The 12,686-nt window shown below is 39.4% G+C and overlaps 1 protein-coding gene across 2 annotated transcripts in view; it reads right to left on the bottom strand.

Moving 5' to 3' along the window:
- Positions 1-10,924: 10,924 nt before the first annotated feature.
- LOC115196797 (ran-binding protein 10) overlaps positions 10,925-12,686 on the bottom strand; it is a 31,583-nt gene continuing 29,821 nt past the window's right edge. For both annotated transcript variants that reach the window (XM_029757712.1, XM_029757713.1), the window contains exon 15: positions 10,925-12,592. The gene's annotated coding sequence lies outside the window, so the exon portion shown is untranslated. The remainder of the gene's footprint in view (positions 12,593-12,686) is intronic.

The following is a 12,686-nucleotide window of genomic DNA, read 5'->3' as shown; positions in this document are numbered from 1 at the left end:
ACTTTGTGCCAAGGATGCAAGTCGTATATACATGTAGTTATTACCATGCATGTGATTCCCAACATTGAAGCCTGTACATTTAATATATTCACTGATCATGTACTCTACCTTGGCAAATAAAGGTGCAGTTCAGGTATGCATATCCTTGAGATAATTTTTCAGTCATATCCAGTACCAGGAGTATCAAATTCCAGTCTTTGAATGATGCTGTGTCTGCATGTATGTACTACAATTATACACGTCAACAGTGTTTACCAATCTTGGTCCTGGGACATCAATGGTTACACATTGTAACTATGCAATAGACTAGAAACATGATTTAACTAGTTAAAGGCTGATTTGTAATTCATATATACAGAAATATAATTTAAAAAACAGTAAACTACACATCCTATGCATCATGTAAATACTCTAAAACAAGTTCATTTTGATATCTAATTTCCTTAATCTGCATTGATCTGATAAACACAGGATAGGTGTAGTATTTCATCAAATGAGAGAATTTCAACCAGTAGAGACTGTGAAATGCTTTATTGGAAGTTAATTATCCAAGTGTTATAAATACATGCATTATAAATATTATGAATATAAATTCAATCTTTACTTCAATGCACATCTGTTGTGCATTATAAAAACAGAGGAAGAAAGAGGTGGCGAGAGAGGTGTAAAAGAAAGGGAAAGAGGTAAGAACATAGGAGCAGGAAAGACAGCATATGATTAATGAATCACAGTGCTACCCTAATACTCTCTCAGTTCATCACAATTACATAATAGTGTCTCTAGTGGTGTCTCCTAACCAGCCATGGGCTCCCAGTTGGCCCGAAGGTTATCTTAAGAGCGGGTGAGGTGGCGATGACGCGACTGGGGGTTGGCGTCCTCTCTCACATCAAAACATACCTGCAGACGAGAGACCGATGGAGAGAGATAGCATGTTTAAGCCTTGTGTTTAAAAAAAATTGTAACACTGTCAGTCATCATAATAAATCAGGAGGTGAAATGCAAAACTGGCCTTGGATCATTAACTCTGGGACTACTGCTTCTCTATCTGTATTTCAATGTAAAGTATCTCTTTAATAATACTTCCTGTATAATATAAACTGACCTTGGATCATTAACTCTGGGACTACTGCTTCTCTATCTGTATTTCAATGTAAAGCATCTCTTTAATAATACTTCCTGTATAATATAAACTGACCTTGGATCATTAACTCTGGGACTACTGCTTCTCTATCTGTATTTCAATGTAAAGCATCTCTTTAATAATACTTCCTGTATAATATAAACTGACCTTGGATCATTAACTCTGGGACTACTGCATCTCTATCTGTATTTCAATGTAAAGCATCTCTTTAATAATACTTCCTGTTGACCTGACCAAGTGACCTCTCACCTATGGTCATGCTGTGTCCTCTATGTAGCCAGTTCAAATGCGGGAGGGGTTCACCGACACAGCTGATATAACCTAAAGGATTTAGGGAGAAGGGGAGAGAGGGATGAAGTGAAGGAGAGAGCCTGTTATTGAGAAAACGAGGTAGTTAAAGCGACAGTGTTCAACATGAATCTATGTGTGTGGCCTGTTCTGGTGTCTACACTAAGTGGCTGCAGAGTACTTTATGCTGAAAAACATGAACGAACACACGAGGACAAACAATATAGCATCACAAATGAATACATAAATACCACTTGAAGCTTGATGATGAGTTGACCATTTGAATCAGCTGTGCAGTGCTAAGGCAAAAACAAAAATGTGCACACCTTTGAGTCCCCAGGACCAGGACTGAGAACCACTGCTCTTCATTGAGACCTCTTCATCTGTAGACAGGCTTTCATAGCCTTCTTTATCAGGACAGAAAACCTCACAAGAAACAGACTTCACTGTACTTAAATTACACTGCACTGAATATTATGTTTCTATTATCTATGTTACTATTATTATGTTACTAGTACCTACCCTATCCAGAATAGCCTACTTTCTCACTTTGAAAGTTGGGACTACTAATGTTAACGTTATCCTTTCACCCTCCTCCATGGCTGTTAGCTAGCTACCTACAAATGCATTTGGAGTTTGTTTTTTAGTGATAAATACATCAAGATAGCTAGCTAATATTTAGTTAGGTAGCTGGTGATATTTCATTAACTTAGCTATATATCTATACAGTATGTCAATTTGGTTAGATAGCTAGCTAGCCAACTAGCTAAGTTAGCTCATTTAGCAGCTCATTTGAGTTAGCTCATTTGAGTTAGCTAATAAAACATCGTTTTATTTACATTTTCAAAATGTATTGACTTACTTGAATAGGTTCTCCCAGCCATGTGGACAATTGGAAACACGGCAGCAAAGTTTGTTTGTCAATTAGAGCGTTTTGGAGCATATTACTATTGAACTATTTACCCATTTAATAACCAGACCTTCATACAAACTTGCTATGCTGAATTCTTGACGCACAATCGAATGTGCTACTAAACTCAGCAAAAAAAGAAACGTCCTCTCACTGTGTCAACTGCGTTTATTTTCAGCAAACTAACATCTGTAAATATTTGTATGAACATAAGATTCAACAACTGAGACATAAACTGAACAAGTTCCACAGACATGTGACTAACATAAATTGAATAATGTGACCCTGAATAAAGTGGGGGGGTCAAAATCAAAAGTAACAGTCGGTATCTGGTGTGGCCACCAGTTGCATTAAGTACCGTAATTTCCGGACTGTAAGCCGCTACTTTTTTCCCACGCTTTGAACCTCCCGGCTTAAACAATGACGCGGCTAATATATGGATTTTTCCCGCATTCAAATAAAAAAAAACATTCTGTGACGTGCTCAGTTTTTTGGCGGCATGAAGCTTTCATTAGACCAATGAAATTGCCGAACGGGTTAAGGTCAAACAACTTTTTTGTTTACTGTTTAGATTAAATCGAGCGCGCTCACACTTCCCATCATTCTGATTATGGTAGTCATTTTGTCACCATCATGGCAAAGACACGGAGAAATGCATATGATGCAGCTTTCAAGTTGAAGGCGATTGATCTGGCTGTTGGAAAAGGAAATAGAGCTGCTGCACGGGAGCTTGGTCTGGAGCAATGACTTTCTTGGTAGGCAACTGTTTACTGTAAATTTTAAATTTTTTGTTACAAGCCGTGTTTCGTTAAAACCTATTTATTTTTGTTACAAGCCGTGTTTCGTTAAAGCCTGTGTAAAGTTCATTTGTTTCAATGTACCGGTAGGCACCTGCGGCTTATAGACATGTGCGGCTTATTTATGTTCAAAATAATCATTTTTTAAAAATTCAGTGGGTGCGGCTTATATTCAGGTGCGCTTAATAGTCCGGAAATTACGGTACTGCAGTGCATTTCCTCCTCATGGACTGCACCAGATTTGCCAGTTCTTGCTGTGAGATGTTACCCCCCTCTTCCACCAAGGCACCTGCAAGTTCCCTGACATTTCTGGGGGGAATGGCCCTAGCCCTCACCCTCCGATCCAACAGGTCCCAGGCGTGCTCAATGGGATTGAGATCCAGGCTCTTCGCTGGCCATGGCAGAACACGGACATTCCTGTCTTGCAGGAAATCACGCACAGAACGAGCAGTATGGCTGGTGGCATTGTCATGCTGGAGGGTCATGTCAAGATGAGCAGGCAGGAAGGGTACCACATGAGGGAGGAGGATGTCTTCCCTGTAACGCACAGCGTTGAGATTGCCTGCAATGACAACAAGCTCAGTCCGATGATGATGTGACACACCGCCCCAGACCATGATGGACCCTTCACCTCCAAATCGATCCTGCTCCAGAGTACAGGCCTCGGTGTAACGCTCATTCCTTCGACAATAAACGCGAATCCGACCATCACCCCGGTGAGACAAAACCATGACTCATCAGTGAAGAACTTTTTGCCCGTCCTGTCTGGTCCAGCGACGGTGGGTTTGTGCCCATAGGCGACGTTTGTTGCCGTTGATGTCTGGTGAGGACCTGCCTTACAACTGGCCTACAAGCCCTCAGTCCAGCTTCTCTCAGCCTATTGCGGACAGTCTGAGCACTGATGGAAGGATTGTGCGTTCCTGGTGTAACTCAGGCAGTTGTTGTTGTCATCCTGTACCTGTCCCGCAGGTGTGATGTTCGGATGTACTGATCCTGTGTAGGTGTTGTTACACGTGGTCTGCCACTGCGAGGACGATCAGCTGTCCATCCTCTCTCCCTGTAGCACTGTCTTAGGCATCTCACAGTACGGACATTGCAATTTATTGCCCTGGCCACATCTGCAGTCCTCATGCCTCCTTGCAGCATGCCTAAGGCACGTTCACGCAGATGAGCAGGGACCCTGTGCCTCATTCTTTTGGTGTTTTTCAGAGTCAGTGTCGTAAGTTTTCATAACTATGACCTTATTTGCCTACCGTCTGTAAGCTGCCTACCGTCTGTAAGCTGTGTCTTAATGACCGTTCCACAGGTGCATGTTCATTAATTGTTTATGGTTCATTGAACAAGCATGGGAAACAGTGTTTAAAGCCTTTGCGATGAAGATCTGTGAAGTTATTTGGATTTTTACGAATTATCGTTGAAAGACAGGGTCCTGAAAAAGAGACGTTTCTTTTTTTGCTGAGTTTTTATGCTGCCAGCACGCCCACAAGCGAGTCACAATGGGCGGCCTAAGCTGAACTCGCCAATTTGCCGCTTGCTAGTGTACATGCCACATAAGCGTGTGCCCTCAGGCCACACTCTACTACAACCACGTATCTATAACACAAAATCCATGTGTATAGTGCGTATGTTATGTTTTTGTGGAAAACATTGGAGTCAACATGGGCCATCCTCCCTGTAGAATGCTTTCGACACCTTGTAGAGTCTATGCCCCGAATTGAGGCTGTTCTGAGGGCAAATGGGGGTGCAACTCAATATTAGAATTATATTATATTTCCACACTGAGGTTGGAATAATACTTTGAAATTGTGAAAATTATGATAATGCCCTTTTAGTGTACGAGCTGTTTTGGTGGGTTGGTGACATCTGAATTTTGTTTATTGACCAATAAGAAAGAAAGTTCCAAATTTCTCTGCCAATAACAGCTAGTTTTTTCCCTCCCCACTTCCAGACAATTATAGTAAAAGTCTTAAGAATTTCCACTTTGCTAAAAAGCTATTTTAGTTTATTTTTGACCATTTTAATTGAAAATAATCACAGTTAGGTACCTAATTGTTACCCAGAAATGACACGGAGATTAAAAAAGTCTGCATTGAACCTTTAACGGCATGAATGACAAGGTCAATGTTGCCAAAGCTAAGTGATACACATAAAAACAATGATTGTCAACAACTATCAAAGTTTCTTCAAGTGCAGTCGCAAAAACCATCAAGCGCTATGATAAAACTGGTTCTCATGAGGACCGCCCCAGGAAAGGAAGACCCAGAGTTACGTCTGCTGCAGAGGACAAATTCATTAGAGTTAAATGCACCTCAGATTGCAGCCCGAATAAATGCTTCACAGAGTTCAAGTAACAGACATCTCAACATCAACTATTCAGAGGAGGCTGCGTGAATCAGGCCCTCATGGTCGAATTTCTGAAAAGTAACAAGTAATAAAGGACACCAATAAGAAAGAGAGACTTGCTTGGGCCAAAAAACACAAGCAATGGACATTAGACTGGTGGAAATCTGTCCTTTGGTATGATGAGTCCAAATTTTAGATTTTTGGTTCCAATCGCTGTCTTTGTGAGACACAGAGTGGGTGAACGGATGATCTCCGCATGTGTGGTTCCCACCGTGAAGCATGGAGGAAAAGGTGTGATGGTGTGGGGGTACTTTGCTGGTGACACTGTCAGTGATTTATTTAGAAGTCAAGGCACACTTAACCAGCATGGCTACCACAGCATTCTGTAGCGATTTGCCATCCCATCTGGTTTACGCCTAGTGGGACTATCATTTGTTTTTCAACAGGACAATGACCCAACACAACTCCAGGCTGTGTAAGAGCTATTTGACCAAGAAGGAGAGTGATGGAGTGCTGCATCAGATGACCTGGCCTCCACAATCCCCCGATCTCAACCCAATTGAGATGGTTTGGGATGAGTTGGACTGCAGAGTGAAGGAAAAGCAGCCAACAAGTGCTCAGCATATGTGGGAACTCCTTCAAGACTGTTGGAAAAGCATTCCAGGCAAAACTGGCTGAGAGAATGTGTGCAAAGCTGTCATCAAGGCAAAGGGTGGCTACTTTGAAGAATCTCAAATATATTTTGATTTGTTTAACACTCTTTTGGTTACTACATGATTCCATATGTGTTATTTCATAGTTTTGATGTCTTCAATATTATTCTACAATGTAGAAAATAGTAAAAATAAATAAAAACCTTTGAATGAGTAGGTGTGTCCAAACTTTTGACTGGTACTACATAAGCGCCTTGGCATAGATTGGCAAGTCTCTGGAACTCGATTGGAGGGAACCGCCACCATTCTTCCACAAGAAATTCCATAATTTTGTGTTTTGTTGATGTTGGTGGAAAACATTGTCTCAGGCGCCACTCCAGAATCTCCCATAAGGGTTCAATTGGGATGAGATCTGGTGACACACACACGTGTAGAAGCACCTGCTTTCAATATACATTGTATCCCTAATTTACTGTATTGGATATTTGTTTGTGTGTGTGTATATATATATATATATATATATATATATATATATATATATATATATATATATATATATATATATATATATATATATATATATATATATATATATATATACACACATACACACACACACACCCACATACAGGTAACTGACAAAATAATGGAAACACTTCCATTATTTTGTCAGTTACCTGTATATGCTTGTGTATATATAACAAATAAAACAAACATATCTAATACAGAATGTAATAATGTTCAAAACCTAATTCAACAAATACAAATTGAAAATGACTGACTTATTCTCTCTCTCTGTTTGATTGTGTGTCCCGTCTCATAACATTCCAAAAGCTGCTACCCACATAGCGTAAATGTGAGTCACACGACCCACACCAATAGCACAGGCACTACCACCACCAATACAACCCCCCAGCGACCCCTGTGGGTCATTAACTCTAATTGTGGAGGATATAACAGTGTCCCTCTCATAGACATTTTAATTTCCTGTGACATTATTTTATTAATTAAGGATGATTATTTACTGCTGGTATAGCCAGCCTCCTCGCCTTATCTGCCTTTATGTGGTTACTTTCATCATTCAGTCATTGTCACTCACTGGCTGCAGCGAAAATCGATCATCCTCTCCCAAAACCAAGTAAATATGGCACCAAGAGAACATTGCAAATATCTCTAGAAACTGAGGATTTTCTAACATATTTCCATGTTTCAAATCAGAGTATGACAAGAGTATATCAACAAAATAACCTATTATCTGATTAATCCACTGCAGTGGAGTGATGATGTAAAGGCTGTGATGATCAACTGCAAGTTATGAAGATTCATTAAAAGAGCATGCAGACCTTTCCATTTTATGGAACTGAGGAATATTTTTGCTCTTTGTGGGTTCCTCTGCACCCATGGCTTTCAAAAGGTAGCCAGGTCAGTGGCTGAAACAAAAGCTTAATTGAAATGATTGATCTCCCATGCATATGTGATATGTATTGCAAGGGAAATGGCACAACATTCGCTGATCATAAACATGTTTTTGTTTTATTTAAGGTAGGTTTCGGGCCTACAATGGCCTTCATCAGAATAATCACACAGAGTGAATGGCCCTCCGTTTCAAAGGGAGGACACTGGCTTTGTGAGTTATTTTGGAATTGAAAAAGTTAGCAAACACAAAAGCGGTAGCAATGTTGCCAAACACCGAAGGTCGAGAGAGACGTTCTGGATCCATCCATCAGACCCTTCAGACCCCAGAAGTCTTAACCTAGAGAAGGACTAGTGTGTTAGCGCATTGACAACCCCCCCCTCCTCCTTTGTACTTCTTGTTCATTCATGAAAAAAAGCTCTCTAACTATTGTCTAAACCAGTTGTGTTAGTCCATTTTGCCTATGCTTTTTATGTTGTTTGGTTATCCCTAGTTTTGCTTAGCCCTGTTGTTCATTTCCCAATACCTAAAGTATTCAACATAAAGTAAAGGTTTTATAAAAACTGCAGTTGAAATGTTTGCTCTGTCTTCCCAATTGTTTTACTGGTTCCATTTCTGCCCTTACGAACAAAAACTTGCAGTCAGAGTGCAGTATAACTGCAGTATGCTGCATCTGAAATAAGTTTCATATACTGCAGTAAATTTCCAGTGTAACTGTATAACTGCGTCCAAAATACCAGTCGACTGCAGTTACTGCACTTTACTGCAGTTTCAAAATCCCAAATATTTTTGGTGCGAGTGTATTTTACCACTAGGTGGAGATAGACCACAGTACCCCTCACCTTGAGGCTCAACCTGTATATTCTACCACACCCTCTCTCATTAGCACCACCAGCTGAAAAGTTTGCATGGGGAAGACATATTTTGTAGACAAGTGTGCTTCATCAATTAATCATTTCTCCACTTGCTCTTGAGTTTTGGGCTTCCGAATGGCGCAGCGGTCGAAGACACTGCATCTCAGCAAGAGGCATCACTGCAGTACCTGGTTCAAATCCAAGCTGTATCACATCCAGCTGTGATTGGGAGTCCCATAGGGCAGCACACAACTGGCCCAGTGTCATGCCATCATTGTAAGTAAGAATTTGTTCTTAACTGACTTGCCTAGTTAAATTTTAAAAAGTTGAATACTGATTTACATAGCTTTAATAGTGCTGGTGTCCAGTAGGGGGCTCTAGTGAGCCACTTACCACACGCTATACTCCTGCATATTCTGTTCCTCAACCATACAGGTGCAAGCCCCTTCCAATCACAGTTGGAACCAATGTTTTCTCAAATATATACAGTACCAGTCAAAAGTTGACACACCTACTCATTCTAGGGTTTTTATTTGTACTATTTTCTACATTGTAGTAATAGTGAAGACATCAAAACTATGAAACACATTTGGGATCATGTATAAGTGCTGCATCAGATGACCTGGCCTCCACAATCACCTGAACTCAACCCAATTAAGATGGTTTGGGATGAGTTGGACCGCAGAGTGAAGGAAAATCAGCCAACAACTGCTCAGCATATGTGGAACCTCCTTCAAGACTGTTGGAAAAGCATTCCAGGTGAAGCTGGTTGAAAGAATGCCAGAAGTGAGTGTGCAAAGCTGTCAAGGCAAAGGGTGGCTACTTTGAAGAATTTAAAATATATGTTGATTTGTTTAACACTTTAGTTACATGATTCCATGTGTGTTATTTCAGTTATTTCAATGTAGAAAATAGTAAAAACTTTTGACTGGTACTGTAGAGATATACATATTTTAACTTTTCAGTCAACCTCAAGTCACCATCATTCAAAAGTAGTACATCCACAAAATAATGACAAGAGACCAAAACTATGCTTATGGATGTGTATTTTAATAAAAATAATTCTGTCAAAATTAAACAGAATACAATATTTCTTTATCATGTTTCTAGTACATAGGTATGTTTTTTTATTATCATTATAATCTCTCTTTTTGTGTGTGTGTGTGTATATATATATATATATATATATATATATATATATATATATATAGATAGATATATATACACACACATACACACACAAAATATATATATAGTTTTAAAGGTTCTAAAAGTTTCATGCCAAGTAGAGGGTAACTCACTTCACAATTGCTAAACTCAAAACTCAATTTGAAATTAAAATAATAGAAGTAAATTGTGCACAGCTTGTTGTTTTTAATTCCTAATTCCATTCCCTTCGCCTCTCCATTTGAAGCATGGATAGCTCCAATGGAAAAACATAACACATAAAAGGAGAACAGGGAGATTGTTTGCTACAGTAGGTGTAGGTGTGTCTATAAAAGTCCCAGGAGAAGCTCGACAGATTACGATCTTTCTACACACACACACACACCTAGACATTAGTCAACCTATTTCATAATGAATGATCTTAAAATGGAAATATACATTTTGGGTGGCTATAGGAGTTTAAAAGCCATTTTCTGTTTTTGAAAGCCATCAAGAGATACAGGCTTTGCTAATAATGTCATAAGATATAATCAAAATCTATCTGCTGGCTGCTTCCAATATTGAAAGTCTATCACTGAATGTTCAGAATTACCGGTAAACTCTAGTGAAAACCCATGCGAATGGATACCGCCACCTAAAGATTTAACTAATTGAGCAACGTGAATTAAAACAACTAAAACCTCCATCCAACATGGGTTACAGTGTGTATAGGTATGCTTGAAAGATGTGCCCCAGTATGTCAGTCTTTAACAGGCTCGGGATAAAGCGCTCCCGAGTGGTGCAGCAGTCGATTCCAGGCTGTATCACAACTGACCGTGATTAGGACTCCCATAGGGCGGCGCACAATTGGCCCAACGTCGTCCGGGTTAGGGTTTGGCCTTCATTGTAAATAAGAATTTGTTCTTAACTGACTTGCCTAGTTAAATAAAGGTAAAATAAATACATCAAGTATTTTGCTTCCTACTGCAATACAATATTTATTTTTAAATGTTTTATTTAACTAGGCAAGTCGGTTAAGAACAAATTCTTATTTACAATGACGGCCTAGGAACAGTGGGTTAACTGCCTTGTTCTGTGTCAGAGCAACAGATTTTTACCTTGTCAGCTCGGGGATTCGATCCAGCAACCTGGCCCAACACTCTAACCACTAGGCTACCTGCCGCCCCGGCCGTGATTGGGACTCCTGTAGGGCGGCGCACAATTGGTCCAGCGTCGTCTGGGTTAGGGTTTGGCCGGGGTAGGCCGTATAGAGGACCCTCACATAGAGGACCCTCACATTAAGGTATTTGGTATTTGTTTTTGTATATATTTTAGCAGGTATAAGCCCATTATGCAGATAGGAGATGTTGTCCAAATGTAAAGATTGTAATTTGTTTTATCAAAATGGCCTTTGTGAACATATTAAAGTCTACCAAACACTAACACAGAAGCTGATGTTTTCTACTCCCACCACCCCTTTGCATCACAAACTTGCTTTGCAGGATTGTCAAAAAAATGTATGAAACATATTGCAATATGTCTTACAGGTACAGGGGATGTCAATATCAATCTCGTGGTGGCCAGCAGCAAATCTGAAGCACAAACGTAATATAATCTACTAAACTACATTCAACACAGTGGAGCGCCTCCTGCTGGCTGGGTGAAATACTGCGTAAATACATCAATGATCGACAACTGTCCCATGTGCCAAGAGAATATCTGTTAAAAATAGGAGAATACATACTGTAATGAAAGAAAGAGAAAAAAAAAATAACATATTCAACTGTGACTATAATAAACAAACGAACAAAGTTATGGTCACATGTTTGTAAAAGTGACCGAGTCTGTGTTTAGAGTTTATGTATTAACGCGACAGCTTCACATTAGTTGTGAGAAAAATAGAACTGCAAGAAAGCGGAAAAATAAGCATGTTCACGATGATATGATAATAGGCTGGCTGTCAAAGCACTGGTATGAAAAGACTGATCGACTGACTGTGTGAATTAAGTGTGGCCAATGGCAAGTACCATTGGTTATTAGAAAAGGGGAGGTCAAATTAAAAGCCTTGTATTTGGCAATCAGTTTAACTTTTTTATTGAATATATCATTAAATTGTGTGTGTGTGTGTGTGTGTGTGTGATATATATATATATATATATATGCACACACATACACACACATACACACACACTGTCAGACTTCATATCTTCAATATAATTAGCAAGTCAAAAACCAGATAGTGATTTCCAAATTCCCCACAGTACTGTATGTCTGTGTATTGTTACTGTAGGTTAGAAATCAAACTAGTGGAGACACTTTGATTTGAAATGTACTACACTTATATTGAAACTCACAAATGAATCAGTGTCATCATTATGTGATGTGAAGTGAATGCTGCTGTGTGGGGCTCTGATGTGACCAGCAGGTTAGTGGCTTACAGCCATGTGTACTCTCAGAAGCCAATTCAGACCTTTAACTTTAAATTAAATGAGCTTCTGGAGTTAAGTCATACTAAGTAGTAAGAATTTGAACCAAAAAATGCAGGTCCTAAATTGGAGCCACTGTACAGCTGGGTAAACCTCCCTCTGTCTACAATATCCCATACTGAGATGACAAATATGCTGTGAATACCTGAGTTCTGAATGAAAGAAACCCGAGTATCTTGCTTGGTAACGACAAAGCATGCCAATGTGAATTTCTTTGATATGATGAACATCTTTAAAATACTGTGTAGGGTATTGAAATCCACTCAAAAACAAAAACGGAATTAGATTTTTTTCCTTCCAAGATGAGCACAACATACTGACTAAATAAAACCTATAAAATGACTAGATAAACAGAATAATAATGAATTCTTTAAATAGAGTCACACATTTTGTATTTGATAATACTAAATTAAAAATAAGCTTTCTTGTCATGTTCTACTCATTCCCCTGTCCATCTGCTTCTGCCAAATGGCAAGCGACACACCAATTCAAACACATGCTTTCCTCAGTCATCTGGCAACCCATTGGAAAGACCTCTTCTTAGCAGTCCTGAACATTGCCTTAGGAATGAAATAAACATTTTTGGAACTGCTGTATTGTCATCTAACACTATTACTGGACTCCAAACAGTAACCCTACAATCCAACTTGACGC

Source organism: Salmo trutta, chromosome 7 (genome assembly GCF_901001165.1).
Source record: "Salmo trutta chromosome 7, fSalTru1.1, whole genome shotgun sequence".
In the NCBI taxonomy this organism is placed as follows: domain Eukaryota; kingdom Metazoa; phylum Chordata; class Actinopteri; order Salmoniformes; family Salmonidae; genus Salmo; species Salmo trutta.
The sequence above is the reverse complement of the archived record's forward strand: the minus strand, read 5'-3'. Positions and strand labels throughout refer to the sequence as shown.